Consider the following 16308-nt stretch of genomic DNA (forward strand, 5'->3'; position numbering starts at 1 on the left):
CTCTTAATCTGCGACCTGCTCTCCACGTAATGGACTCGTCCAGCCCGCCACGTGATGCGAACTGCTCGCCGGTCGTTACGGCTAATCCCGCGCCTGTAATCAACATCACGATGCGGGCCGTGCCGGTAGCCGCCCCTGCACTCGCTCGTTTTACTGCCCTCATGTTCGCGTAAGTCAGCGCGGAGGCACGCGGTAGCCGGCGTTCCTGTAAGGTGTCTGCGAGCAGTTGTCCTGCGTGTAACTCAGGTGGAAAGGAAACGCGCATGTGTTTACCATTTACGAGTATGCAGTGAAAGGTGATCTCTGCTACAAGAATGGAGGCGTGGCACAGGAAGAGTATATTTTTGTTTCTGTTCTACACCCATAATCACATCCTAATCGTAATCATCTACCATCACAACTACCACTCCACCAACGAAAATTTATTCCACTACTTCTCTTCCTGCTCAACCTCTTCATTACCAACGTATTTTTCCTCCTCCTCATCTACTTTTTTCCATCGTTCTCCTCCTCCTCCTCCTTCTATTTCTTCTTCTTAGTCCTCCTCCTTTACTTTTAAGTACAGTGGAAATGCTGAGGGCTCAATTTAGGAGGCTGTTAACCGATTGTAGATTGTGCTGTTGGGGATATATGTAATGTTAATTCAGGGATTATTGGATAAAAAAAATGTAGGAAATGAAAGGTTCAGGCTGTGTTCCATGGCTGATACTAGGCGTTTCTGTGGACGTAATACGATTCCCACATTTCGCAATGCTTTGTGTGTTTGAAAACTGACAATTAATTACGTAGTCACAATTTGATAATTTTACTGGACTGGTTTGGGAATTTGAATAATTGGAAACATTGGTGGGCACAATTTTCATTACCGTATGAGATACACTATGTGATCAAAGGTATCTGGACACCCTCAAAAACATACGTTTTTGATTTTAGGTGCCTTGTGCTGCCACCTACTGCCAGGTACCCCATATCAAGCGACCTTAGTAGTCATTAGAGTGAGAGAGTATGTAGGGAAGCAGCCTACTCACGCTGTAGTAAATTCACTTCAGTCTTTCCATTGTGTGCCAGCCAGTCTGCTGTAACTAGCTCTGACGTCATAAATGTTGCGCAATACTTTAAAAATCAAGTGAGTAACCTGAAACGGTTCTAGCATGTCAGGAGTAATACTAAATCAATATGTGTTGAATATCAGTTCGATAACTTTAACCATTTTCGAAATTTGGACGTTTTTCTGTAAAAATCATTGGCGCAACAGAAAAGAGCTAGAAAGTTAAAATTTTATATTTAGATTCATCTTTCATAATAATTAAAAAAACAGTACTTTTGGATTTCACAAATTAAAATTTTAGTGGAAATTCATAATTTTCTGGTTTTCGTCTTAAAACTTAAGGAAGCAAGATAGATTAAGTAGGCTAATAAATAAGGCTAGGATCTTTATATTTAAGTAGAATGGAGATCCGCTATCACCATAAGGATGTGAGAAGTTTCATTTGAATACCTATAAAACTATAGCGATAGCGTATCTCCAAAGGGCCAGTTCAGAGCTCGGCTACTGCGTGCAGTGTAATTAAATTAATTCTCTCGCCCAAAATATTTAACTTAGCCACGTCAAAATTTTATTATCAATACTTACCTGTGTGTTGAATGCACATTTAAATTAAGAGCTTCATGGACCATCAGCAAGAGAAGCTATGACTTATTAGGTAACTTAAAGTGGTGCATTACTAGCCCAGCGGATAGTCGGGAGAGCCGATTTGATCAAGCGTTCCCTTAGCCGTCCGCACCGCGGCTTTATATATAAGAACGCTGCGCGAGGAAGCAAGGCCCCAGTTCTCTCCAGACTCTGAACAGCACGCCATCTGTGTCGGGAGTCGCGTCGCGTCGGTATCATTGCTACAAACAGCCTCGGATGCCGTATTAAGTTACTCGAGATACGCGTAACCATGAAATCATTTTCAAGTGAAGTGTTAATTCTGGGATGATTTTCATTATCTAGCTTCAGTTTGCGTATTGTCGTATTTTCACGTGCCGCCGCGGCACAAACATTCTACCATTATTTAGCGTGGCGTTTGATGAACCTAATCATCAAATTATGGCGAGCATTCATTTAAATATTCAATTTGGACAATTATAGTTGCATCAGCGCATTAGACTCTGAACTGCTCTGTTAGTTAGGTTGTGTGGATTCTTTTGTTTTACATCTGTGACTTTCAGAATATACTCAACTATTTTAGAAAATCGTTTTTGATTATAAATCCCGGACAATCTCCTAATTCCTCAGAGCTATAAGCTGTAACTATAAGTGTATTCTCAGATGAAGTGGGCACTAGGAATTCTAAATATAGGCTTCACGTTTTACTAATCACTTTCTGGTTGCCAAAATTGTAGTTAGAGAGCCAGTGTTGAGAACGGCGAAAGACAGCATAAATAACAATCTGAATAATAGGAACATTTAACAACATTTAATTCTATTCGCCGCCCCACAAGTAGAATGGCGCGCTCTGTGGAACTCACGTGGTCAGGTGACTGAGTGTCCCTTGTTTCGTACCTCTGGATGCGAGATTTCCATACTCCTAAACATCCCTAGGTCCAGTGTTTCCTGTGTGATAGTCAAGTGGAAACATGAAGAGACACGTACAGTACAAAAGCATACAGGCCGATCTCGTCTGTTGACTGACAAAGACCACCGACAGTTGAAGATGATCGTAATGTGTAATAGGCAGACATCTATCCCGGCCATCACACAGGAATTCAAAACTGCACCAGGATCCCCTGCAAGTACTTTGACAGTTAGGTGGGAGGTGAGAAAACTTGGATTTCATGGTAGAGCGGCTGCTCATAAGCCACACATCTCGCCGGTAAATGCCGAACGACGCCTCGCTTGGTGTAAGGACCGTAAACAGTGGAACAACGTTGTGTGGAGTGACGAATCACGGTACACAATGTGGCGATCCAATGGCAGGGCTTGGGTATGGCGAATGCCCCGTGAACGTGATCTTCCAGCATGTGTAGCACCAACAGTAAAATTCTGAGGTGGTGGTGTTATGGTGTGGTCGTGTTTTTCATGGAGGGGCCTTGGACCCCTAGTTGTTTTGCCTGACACTATCACAGCACAGGTCTACATTGATGTTTTAAGCACCTTCTTGGTTCCCAGTGCTGAAGAGCAATTCGGGGATTGCGATTGCATCTTTCAACACGATCGAGCACCTGTTCATAATGCACGGCGTGTGGTGGAGTGGTTACACGACAATAACATCCCTGCAATGGACTGGCCTGCACAGTGTCCTGTCCTGAATCCTATAGAACACCTTTGGGATGCTTTCGAACGCCGACTTCGTGCCAGGCCTCACCGACCGACGTCGATACTTCTTCTCAGTGCAGCACTCCGTGAAGAATCGGCTGCCATTCCCAAGAAACCTTCCAGCACCTGATTCAACGCCGGCCGCGGTGGTCTCGTGGTTCTAGGCGCGCAGTCCGGAACCGTGCGACTGCTACGGTCGCATGTTCGAATCCTGCCTCGGGCATGGAAGTGTGTGATGTCCTAGTTTAGTTAGGTTTAAGTAGTTCTAAGTTCTAGGGGACTTATGACCACAGCAGTTGAGTCGCATAGTGCTCAGAGCCATTTGAACCATTTTGAACCTGATTCAACGTGTGCCTGCGAGAGTGGACGCTATCATCAAGGCTAAGGGTGGGCCAACACGACATTGAGTTCCAGCATTACCGATGGAGGGCTCCACGGACTTGTAAGTCATTTTCAGCCAGGTGTCCGGATACTTTTGATCACATAGTGTAGTACCATTTAAGTAGTTTTTAATGTGTTGGTTTGTCACAATATCGTAATTGTAATTTCACTTAATAATTTTACTGTTCCTGTTGCATGATGTCTTGGATAACAGTAAATAAATTTGACAATAAATTGTCATTACTCTCCTTCACTTTCCTCTCTGTGGTCCGAACGGTCACAGTCCTCTTACAAATGAGTCAGTCGATTACTTTTATAATACCAGGGCTATTTGGAAAGCACGTTCCATTAATTTATTTAGGAAACAAAAAAGCCGTTAGATTAATAGGCTTTTTGTCATGTACAACGTACAGCTGTTTTTCTATCTGCCTGCTTCCTCCACTGCGCCAGTGGTCAAATCAAGGAACGAGTCGAAGATTTCTGCCGCCTGTCAGTTGGGGCACGCTTTAACACCCTTTTTTGACTCGTCGTCGTCTTCAAAGCACTCTGTTCCTCGCATTTTTTTCCATTTTTGGGAACAAGTGAGAAATCTAGGCTGTACGGAGAATACTCAAACAACTCCAGCAGAAACTGTTAAGCAATGGCTGCGTGCGTACTGCGCCAGTATGTGGCCTAGCTATATCGTTCACAAATGCGATGGAGGAGACGAATCCCTCAATCATATTGTGACTAGGGATGAAAGGATGGTTGCATTTGTCAAGGTGGACAAAAAAATATCAATGGACTGGGAGCAAACTACCTCGGCATCTGAGCGTTTAAAGTGTCGTTACACATTTTATTCTACTGGTTAGTGACGTCATTCCTATGGGGTTAGACAAGCCCTACCTTTTCTGCTACCAGCATCGATTTTCTTTTACCTATATTATAAACGACACGTTACAGGAAATGATATCCACTTCCAAGTGCGTTTTTCTCAGTGTACTATGTCATTTTCTTTCGTAATGTTTTAGATGTGTAAGATTCTGCATTATTCTGTTGTCTTTATGTTTGCTTTTAGTGCACTTGTGCACAGACTCTCAAACATTAAGAATGATACACAATTTTCTGGACTATTAGACTATGGACTATAAGAAAACTTAACGACAACAGAAAAGCGCAGAACCTCACACATCAAAAACATTACGGAAAAATCACATGTATAGGAGAAAAATGGAATCATTTCCCGAAACGCATCTTGTAAAATACAAATAACAAAATCGTGACTGGTGGCAGAAAAATTATTTACACACAAACCCATTTTTTCACATTCCCAGTCCTTCACAAACCTCTTCTAATTAATCAGATCAGATTAAATTACGTTGATGCGTAATAATACGGATAGTTCAGTGCATCTGAATCATACTGGGAATTTACAGAACCAGATTGAAAGGGGGCGGAAACAAAAACTATCACTAAACAAATGCGTAAATAAACATCGAAAAAAGTCAACTGGATGTACAACGAACGATTCCGTTTTATTAGAACATTATAATATTGTAATTCGATTTAGTACAGCCAAGTATTACTGAAGTACCATCCTTTTTCGAGCTTGCATCCGCGATATTTTTAATTATTATTTTCAACGTGAGTCACTTGCTAATTTTTAAACCACTTTACACTGTGCAGTAAACGCGCATGCGCCGGAGATAATGCGATTACTCCACCAATCATAAGGTGGTTTAAAACTTGTATAAGCGACTCACTTTTAGAATGGCTGAAAGGTTGTCAGCCAAAATAATGGAACAACAATTAAAAATATTTTGGATGCAAGCCTGAAAAATGATGGAACAATCGATCCGTCGCATAAACTTCAATGAACATATGTTATGAAAGTTGTTGACATGCCTTTATCGATGTTTCATTTAAAACACTTACATTTAATAAACAAAAGTATATAATCTACATACAAACACAACATCAAGAACAAAAAAGTAAAAGAAAAATATAGAGCAACAGAACATGTTGTAAACACACCATACCTAAATGAAGTGAACAGGAAAAGATGTGGGAAGTCGAAATCTGTTCGTAAAACGTCGAAAGTCGGTTATCTTGGGTACAGAGACCGACTGTGTACAGCTCCATCAATCCTCATATTCCCAAGTAAGACCGCAAATAGTAAGTAGAAATGATTGTGCTACAAAAAGTTGTTTCTTACATAACAACAATAGGACAAAGAATTGTAATGCAAGAAAAGTGTAATTATTATAGAATGAAATTATCTGTCTGGTGTCTTGGCCCAAGCTTCTGGATAAATTTCAGCTAAATATGGCACAGAAAAAGGAGGTCACTTGAATATCAATACTGTCAGCTTCAATTGAAGAAGGGATAAAAAGGAAGAGAGGTGAGGGAGGAAATGGACAGAAAAAGGGGGTAACGAGTGAGGGACAGAGAGAGGGAACGAGGTGATGAATAGGGACATGAAAGGAGATGAATAAGTTGAGGTGAGGAAGAGGAGGCATTGAGAAAGGGGCGCAGTTGGCGATGAATAGCGAGAGGGGACAACAAGAGATGTATATGGAGAGCTGGAGAGGAGACGGGCAGAGAGGGAGCGAGGAGGAGACGGGCAAAGATTGGGGTGAGGAGCATACGATAAGAGTGAGAGCTGTGGCAGTGATGGAAGAAGGGTATGGACAGAGCAACGTAGGAAGGAAGAATGGTCAAAAACAATGGACGATGAGGAGAAGATGGATCCAGAAAGGGGGGGAAGGAGGAGGATTGTGCAATATATGCCTCAAAACACATATGTAGCCGAAGTCTAGTCTGTGTCTGGGATCTTCACCTAAGCCCCTGGATAAATTTCAGTCAGATTTGGCACAGGAACAGTAGGCCTTACATGTATCTGCACTGTGTGGTTTATGATGCCTAAGCTCAATAGGAATGGTGATACAGGAAGAAATGTTTTTTTCAGCCCCAAACATATAGGCTGTTCTGCACAACAGGCATGTTGTTTGGGAACAGTATCGACCAGCCAAATCAATCTCCCTTTCAAAACAACCTACATGTCAGGGGCAGGAAATGGTTTTCCAAGACCCAACATTTAGGCTGCCCTGCACGACAGGTGTGTTACATTGGAGTAGTATCAGCCTATTTTACTGATCTGCTTTGCATAGCAACCTGTACGTCAGGGGCAAATAAATTATTTTCGAGCCTCTGATGTGTAGCCTGCTCTTCATGACAGCCATGTTTTGGGAGCAGTATACATTGAACTTTGTTGCAGGGGCTACACATGCCGAGCCTCGTTGGGGACAGGTTAAGATGGAGGAAGTGGGGATGAACAGAATGAGGGGGAGGAAGAAATAGAAAGGGGCGGAGGTAGGTGGAAGGTGTAGAGGGGTGTTGGGTAAATTTCAAACACAGATGAGGAGACAGAGATGGAAAGAGAAAGGGGGTGAACGATATGGTCAGAGGGAGGGTGCAGGAAATGGACAAAGAGAGGGTGAGGAGTAGATGAAGAGACAGAGAGCACAGAGGAAGAGATGGACAGAGGTGGGAGCATGAGGCGGACTGACAGAGGGAGGAAGAGATGGACAAAGAGATAGAGGGGAGGAGGTGTGTTCAGTATGTGTGTTACATGCAGCCACGAGTGAAGCCACGGGGAAAACGCTAGTTATATATAAAATCAAACACATATTAAAGATCACTGAACATGCTACCGAAATAAAAAGCAGCAAAATGCGTATGGCACAATATGAACAGCCTTTCATTTAGTTGCATTAGGAGAATACAGGAGAAATTAAGAAAGGACGGAAAAGACAAGGAAAAAAAATTATTAATAAATAGTAATTAAGAGATAGTCTTTTAGGTGAAACTAGTTGTTAAAAGCAAGGTATTTTGATCTCCTGCTTTGATTGAATGTTTGAAAAGACTTTACTAAACAAGTGTCAAGATGAGCAGTGTTCTCACATCAGGCTTTACAGGATTAGTTAATGGAAGCCATCACCTAAAAAAAAACATTATATCAGTGTGAATAACTGGTGGTTCTGATTTTGAATACATGTTTACTCTCAAACTGTAACCGCATGTTAACTTATAATTTTGCAGAAACACAAAATATTGCGAAATGTAGGACTCTTATTAACTCGGCGAAACGCGCTTAAGAGATGGAGGGACTTGAATGCGTGGACGAGCAAGTGGTCGAATTTAGCGATGTCACAGCGTGGAATTAAGAGGAATCGACCACGTCGGAGTTTTGCCTCGTGGAGAGGAACGTGACCAATGATATCTAACTTATTTTGTAATGTATGTGCTATGAAAATAACGTTTCTCTGAACACTGGTACATTGATGTTCTCTCGAAAATGAGTTGCGTGGTTGGTAAAATTGTGAACTGTTCAGGGTTTGCCGGCCGGGGTGGCCGAGTGGTTCTAGGCGCTACAGTCTGGAGCCGCGCGACCGCTACGGTCGCAGGTCCGAATACTACCTAGGGCTTGGATGTGTGTGATGTCCTTAGTTTAGTTACGTTTAAGTAGTTCGAAGTTCTAGGGGACTGATGACCTACGATATCAAGTCCGATAGTGCTTAGAGCCATTTGAACCATTTGTTAAGGGTTTACGTCTCGGTACCCACATAAAATTATTTCACCTCTTTTTTCTTATAAGAGATTCTGAGAGTATCTTATTAATTGAATAGGAAGATCATCTTCAGTACTAATAATAATAATGGCGTGTGACGAGGGCCTCCCGTCGGGTAGACAGCTCGCCTGGTGCAAGTCTTTCGATTTCACGCCACTTCGGCGACTTGCGCGTCGATGGGGATGAAATGATGATGACTAGGACAACACAACACCCAGTCCCTGAGCGGAGAAAATCTTCGACCCAGCCGGGAATCGAACCCGGGCCCTTATGACTGACAGTCCTTCGTGCTTACCACTTTTTTTTTTAATTCTCATTTTGTTCGTTTTCGTTCGTTGTATGTGCTAGGGGCGGACGTCGTAAGACATCCGTTGAAGTTAGTTGTTGATCGATTAGCTCAGTCTTTTTAATACAGCGGGCTGCTAACCCTATGACCGAACACGCTGAGCTACCGTGTCGGCAGTACTCAATGTTACTTATTACAAATTAGTGTGCTCCCTATCCTCGAGGGGGTTTGTTCGATTTTTTGAATGTGCCAGGGAACATAGATCGATAAATACCAAGACTGCAATCGACGCACTGGATGATTCCCTCCTCCTTCGAAGTTCGCTAACATAGTTAATGTAACTACCAAAAGCGCGTCCATTTTCGTAAATAAACTGTGTTGTTTGTACGCTGCTTGAGGCTGACAAATGCTGCTAGAGAGCGCTGCGGTCGCGAGTCACATTGAGGAGCAAGTTCCGCGATAATGTAGCAGATCGTTCGAGAGCGTGGAGCAACCACAAAGGATACTGCGTTCGGCGTGCTTCGTGATGAAAACGTGTCCCATGTGAGGACGGCTTCGGTACTGGCCAGGGAACAGAATGTAGTGTAAACGTTTTGTTTCTTACCTTTTTACTTTCTTTGATGCCACTAATCTCTGCACCACAACAATATGTAAATCCCCAACGGCGCATTCTGCTGCAGGCTGACCCCTTAGCTTACAATGTTGTGTGAGAGACGTAGCGTGTCGACCTGGCCAAACATCAACTAGACGTATCGGAGACGTGGTACGTTTACCGCACCGAACAAGCGCATGTCGTGTGAGAGACGTCGTCGGTCAGCCGAGCCAAATGTAAACAGAACGGCTCTGACACGTTGCGGAGCTGATCGAGTACACGCGGCATACACCAAGTGTTCTTTGCCGGATTCGGACCTGCCGACATTACAAAAATGCTTTCACAATGTTCTCGACGTGTAGCAAACGTGTTCACGAGGAAAGGGAGACATGTGGTGGCATAGCCAACAATGATTTTGAGGGATATTTTGACAGTGGCAGTGGTAGCGACGTTTTACATCCGGTACGAAAACGTTGTAAGCGACTGGTGATTGAAGATGATACTGACGAAGAAGAGCAAACCTACCAGCAACAATCAGAGTCGTGGAGTGGCAAAAGGAAGACAACGAACCAACAATCTGGACGTATACGGGAATTCCCGGAATAAAGGAAGCAGCTTCACAGCACGTGAGTACGAGCATAAGAGAATTAGACGTTTTCTATGTAATATCTAATAGTACACTTTGGGAAAGCATCGTAACTGAGACGAATAGATATGGACAAGACGTACTCAACAATGAACAGAAGAGACGAAAAATAGACCAAAAGTGGTCTCCTATCGGCTGTAATGAAATAAAAATATACATTGCGCTATGTATAATCATGGTGAAGCAAGGAAACCGTCGATTCAGATGTATTGGTCTAAGAGGTTCGTTATAGAAACGCGAATATTTAGGAAGACGATGCCATTCAGGAGATTTCTGCACATAAGTAGATTTCTGCAGCTAGCGAATAACAGTTTAGCCAACAACACAGATAAGCTGTACAAACTAAGGCCAGTAATAGATACGTTCAATCAAAAATTGAAGGAAGTGTACACAATGCAAGAGAATATTGCCATTGATGAATCATTAATGACATTTAAGGGGCGCTTATCCTACAAACAATTTAACCCTTCAAAAAGAGCGAGGTTTGGTATTAAAATTTATAAATTGTGTGAGTCAAGTTGAGGATACTGCTATGATTTTAAGATACACACGGGTAGTGAGAAACGTGATGCTAATGGTAGTCCCTCTGAAAGTGTAGTTCTAGAACTATCACAGTCGGTATTACACAAAGGGCATACTCTATATTTAGATAACTGGTTTTCTTCACAGAAACTTTTCAAAACTCTCCCAACAATAAAACTAATGTGATTGGAACAGTGCACTCAAACAGAAAAAATATGCCCACAGACTACCTGAAGGCAAAATTAAAGAAGGGAGAATATACAGTGAGGAGTTGTAATGGAATATTGGCACTAAAATGGAAAGATAAACGAGACACGCCTCTCCGCGACGCTTCGTGGAAACCGAAATGTGTCGTCGAGTACAGTAGAGCCACGATTGGAATTGATCGCCAAGGTCAGATGCTCGCATGCTTCCCTGTGATGAGAAAATGTATGAAAAGATACCGCAAGATATTCTTTTACCCATTTGATGTTGCTTTATTTAACACGTACATTTTGTATTACAAAATACAGAGCGGCAAACGACAGAGCTACGCTCTAGAATATAGGATTCACACTGCAGAATCATTGTTGAATACTACACCTTTACCGGAATATAATCGGAAGGGGCGATCAGCATCCGGCGATATACCACAAAGACTGCACGCGCAACATTGGGCTCATTTTCCCAAACATATTGATGCAACACCATCAAAAGTGAATCCTGGCTCTGAGCACTATGGGACTCAACTGCTGAGGTCATTAGTCCTCTAGAACTTAGAACTAGTAAAACCTAACTAACCTAAGGACATCACAAACATCCATGCCCGAGGCAGGATTCGAACCTGCGACCGTAGCGGTCCTGCGGTTCCAGACTGCAGCGCCTTTAACCGCACGGCCACTTCGGCCGGCAGTGAATCCTGAAAGAGTTTGTGTAGTGTGCAGAAAGTATAAACGACGCAGCGAAAAAACGTGGGAATGCAAAAAGTGCAAGGTTGCATTTCATGTGCCAGATTATTTTGAACCATATCATGCAATCGAAAGCTATTAAATTCGTGTACATCTCATTGCGAAGACGTTGCGTTTGAAAATGTTTGTCAACGTACTAACTTAGGTCCCAGAATGTTTTGAACAAAATATTATACAGTGTTAGCTCATTGCATTGTTGTGAATATTATTATTGAGATTTATTTCATCAATGTATGTTTGCTTATAAAGGGAAATGAAACGTTTGTGGCCGGCCGGAGTGGCCGTGTGGTTCTAGGCGCTACAGTCTGGAGCCGAGCGACCGCTACGGTCGCAGATTCGAATCCTGCCTCGGGCATGGATGTGTATGATGTCCTTAGGTTAGTTAGGTTTAAGTAGTTCTAAGTTCTAGGGGACTGATGACCTCAGAAGTTAAGTCCCATAGTGCTCAGAGCCATTTGAACCATTTTTTGAACTGGTATCTTGGAGACTTACTTACAAACCCCGAGGGCGTCTGCATGACTTCGGAAGCCACCAGGCGTAGTGCACCGTAGCCTGAAGCCATCGGCACACGGACCGTGCATCCGAACGTTGAGCGTGCCGAGTTTCTGACGTCATAGCATGGAACAGCACGTTCGGGAGTCTTTCCGAACGTGCAGAGCTATATCTGGCATGTCAGATATTCTGAGCGTGCGTCTGAGCGTTGACCAATGAGATGGCACAACACCACCTACGTCACATGCACGCCGTCTCCCTTCAGTACAGAGTTGTGAGGCGCCATATTGCCATTCATTTCAAGCCTATATGTATATATACCGTTTCTGAGCACCAGCAAATTGAGAATCACTGGAAAACCCGTTGTTAACTGTGTGATTCGTTCCAATAAAATAATGAGAAATATCATATTCGTGGCAAAAGAGTTATTGTAACATGCGTATTATGAGAGTAGGCTATTTGAAGGCAGCGACACACTGAAGATCCACCCAAAAAGCATTGTTCTTGGTACAATTTGTTATAATTAAATTTCAATTAGTAACGTATCTACGATTAAAGTTTTCTGCAAGATCGATCATTAAGTGCACGTTATCGGTGTAGCGTAATAAGGAGCGTCACTGCCTGCTGTTGAATTGTTACATGTGCGTCATGACACTACCAATTTTTTTTCCCTAACATTCGCGTTTTTATTGTGTTCTGATACTTTATTATTACTTTAATATAAGTATATACTATAATATTTGATGTTATGTAAATATAAGTTCACCTCTTTTTTTAGGGGTGACTTTGTTCGATTGGCTTAATCTAAAGGACAGCTTGTGCTACTTGTATAAAGATATTTAGCTCCTTTTTCTTTTACGCTTCGAAATTCACATGTTGCAAACATTCTGCTACTGGGTAGGAACACAGATCAAATAAGACTGACCTTGGGGTTTTTTACTAAAATGTGGGAATGATGAAATAATTTTTATCTTATGCGGAGAAGTATTCCAAATTTGTACCGCACTGTTTGTAATGGAACTTTTATAAGCCTGTGTCCTTATTGATTGGACATGGTACTTTCCTTTTCGTGGACGATGGAGGAAATGTGCATTTTAATAGAGCTAATATGGGAATTTTACGCCCGCCCGTTGAGTAAACAATGTGATTTACGATCTACAAACATCCCTCAACTGCCGCTGGAGTGCGTTGCGATCGCGTATACCACGTTGGGGCGCACGTACCGTATGCACAAGTCGCATCGTTCCTGAACGTTCAGCAGCACGTTGAACTTGGCACGCTCAACGTTAACGTTCGACAGCACGGTCCGTGTGCCGACGGCTTTAGCGTGTGTTAGGCGCTGGGAATCGTAAGGCGCATCCGTACCTTGCAGCCACATACGGCTCACGCTAACGAAACTTAAATCGTAAGGCAAAGGGTTAACAGCCCACTGAATGCGGCCCCCGGGCATTTCCACGGTAGACGTACCGCGTTGTCACTGCCGAAATGGGCTGCAGATATCGCTCGCGCCATATCGGAACGGACGAGCGAGGCGGCCAGGCTGCGGTGTGCCTGGCTGGCTTCAAGACTCGCAGCGTTCTCAGAATCGGCTCGGCGCGTGCAGGCGCGTATGAATGCGCGCCAGCCGCTCATTACACTTTCAGATGGCGCTGGCGCAGCCGCTACTGATGCTGCTCGCATTCCGCGCGCGCAACGCGTACAATACGCTCGCACTTGTCGCCACAAACGTCGCGCAGTCGGATCTGCCTTCCCGCAGAACAACCTGAAGGTTGCGAAGTCCTCTTTTTCCTCTCCATTGCTGATCTACGTCAAGTGATTCTTATTACGGTACAAATCAGTACGCATGTGGCGTCACAGTCAGACTTTACATACTTTTCCCCCTATCAAGGAAAGTAATTACTAAATGTCTGGCACGCTTAAGTGAAACTAATTTCAGTAATTCAAAAGTCTAGGTAATCCAGGGCTGCGTGAACCTTGTACGCCGCGCGGAGTGGCCGCGCGGTTAGAGGCGCCATGTCACGGATTGCGCGGCCCCTCCCGCCCGAGGTTGGAGTCGTCCCTTGGGCATGTTTGCGTGTTTTGACCTTAGCGTAAGTTCGTTTACGTTGGAGTAATTTGTGTGTAAACCTAGGGACCAATGAGCTCAGCAGTTTGGTCCCATTGGAACTTACCACAAATTTCCAATTCTTTCATACTACCGCCATCTGTATACGTGCATATCGCTATCCCCCGAGTTTTGTCACCTCAGTGTAATTTATCCCGTGTGAAAGAAGAATCTTACTTTCTTATATTCACATTCAAATAATAAACATCAGACATCTGTCTGTATTTCTTATTTCTATTGGAACCATGGGTATTTAAAAACCAAAAGATTATCTTCATGGTTCTCATGTATTAACGGACGCTCTCTACCGTGGCCCGATGTAGAAGCGCCCTCGTGAGGGAGGTTACTTTAATAATAATAATAATAATAATAATAATAATAATGAGCGTATGGCATTGGTAGTCGGGAGACCCCTCGCGGGGCGGTTCGGCCGCCGCTCCACAAGTTCTTTAACGCCACTACGGCGACTTGCGAGCGAATGAGGATGAAATGATGATGAAACACACACAACACCCAGTCATCTCGAGGCAGAGAATCCCTGACCCCGCCGGGAATCGAACCCAGGACCCCGTGCGAGGGAAGCGAGAACGCTACCGCAAGACCAAGAGCCGCGGACGTTACTTCAATGAACTAACGGAAACGACTCATTAACGTTAATGTCCAACAAATTTCAGCGCCGTTAAATATCTGCTTTCTTTTTTTTTTTTTTTTTTTTTTTTTTTTTTTACGAAATCTCATTCACTGTTTGTCCCATGATAAATACCTTCTAATTGTTTCACCTTCAGCACAAACACGACAGGAAACTGATACGCAAATACTTTCAGTACGCGCTTCATCTGATTTCGAAATCACCCACTTGAAGTACTCAAATTCAAATGGCTCAAAGCACTATGGGACTCAATATCTGAGGTCATCAGTTCCCTAGACTTAGAACTACTGAAACCTAATTAACCTAAGGGCATCACACACACCCATGCCCGAGGCAGGATTCGAACCTACAACCGTAGCAGCAGCGTGGTTCCAGACTGAAGCGCCTAGAACCGCTCGGCCACAGCGGCCGGCCACTTGAAGTACTATTTAACAGATATCTATCACGTTACGCAATCAAAACTGCTCATAAATGTCTAATTTTCTCACGAATATGACTGGCTATATGCGTTATAAACAAACAAAAAGAATGAATTCTCTAGCAAATGATTAAAATACTTGACTTACAAAGCAGGGAAGAGTTAATTTTAGAAAGGACACAGGGAGATAATTATGAAACAACGGAGCTACTGAAAAAACTTTGTCTTTGGTTCATCGAATCCTCTGCCAGCCACTTAATTGTGAATAGCAGAGTAATCACGTAGATGTAGATGTTTCCATTTAGGATGCACTTTCGTCGTGCAATTTCACGACTGAAAATTTCCAGTTTTCATTGAACGAACGTCCAGAGGTGTATATGAAGCACGTGTAACACGAGAAGATTTTTTCAGTTCCACGTCCGTGAGCAGCTGTTGTCGGCTGGTTTGACTATTATAGACGAAAACCAAAATTTCTCCAGTTTAGAGCAAAATAATTACAGATTTGGTAGTTTGTTTTATGCATTCTACATTGTTTTAGTTTGTCAGCCAAACGACGCGAAGGAAGACTGCGTATTTACTGTTTAATTGGCGAAACTCTGAAGGAAACTTAACGAATTACAGTAATATTTTACCTGTCATTTCTTCCCTTAGTTCGTCGTCCGAATTGATGCGATTCCCTTTGACTTTTTTTATTTTTTTATGGCGGGCCAAACACATGCTCCGTATAAGCCACACATTTCTGACGTCAGTGTTACGCGACAGTTGCGGTTCTGTGAAGAGCAACGCTACTGGACGGTGGATGACTGGACACGAGTGATCTGGAGCGGTGATCACGCTATACCCTGTGACAACTCGATGAACGGGTACGGGTTTGGCGCACGCCTGGAGAACGTTTCCTGCCACCATGTGTGATGTCAACAGTGAAGTACGGAGGAGATGCTATTATGATGTAGGGGTGTTGAACGTCGTTGTGGTATGTTTCCTTTACTGAGCTTAAAGCAACGCTAAATACAGAAGAAGACGGACATATTGTACAACAGTTTGCGCTGTATATAGTAGAGGAATAGTACACAGACGAAGCAAGAAAATTCACCCTATCGTAAAGCAGAACTTACGAGGCAAGAAAGTGGTTTGGTAAAGTAAGCTTCCAGAAATGGTTTAGCCTGCCCAGGCCCGTCCTAAATCCAACTGAACACCTTTGTGATGAGTTAGAACGTCGACTCTACTCCGGATACCAGCATCACTTACTTCTCAGATATCAGCTCTTGAGGAAGAATGGGCTGCCATGCCTTCACACACACATTCACGTGCCTCATTGAAAGGGTTCTATAGCAAATTTCAAGTCGTCATAAAGACAAAGG

This window comes from Schistocerca serialis, chromosome 1, assembly GCF_023864345.2.
Source record: "Schistocerca serialis cubense isolate TAMUIC-IGC-003099 chromosome 1, iqSchSeri2.2, whole genome shotgun sequence".
NCBI lineage: Eukaryota > Metazoa > Arthropoda > Insecta > Orthoptera > Acrididae > Schistocerca > Schistocerca serialis.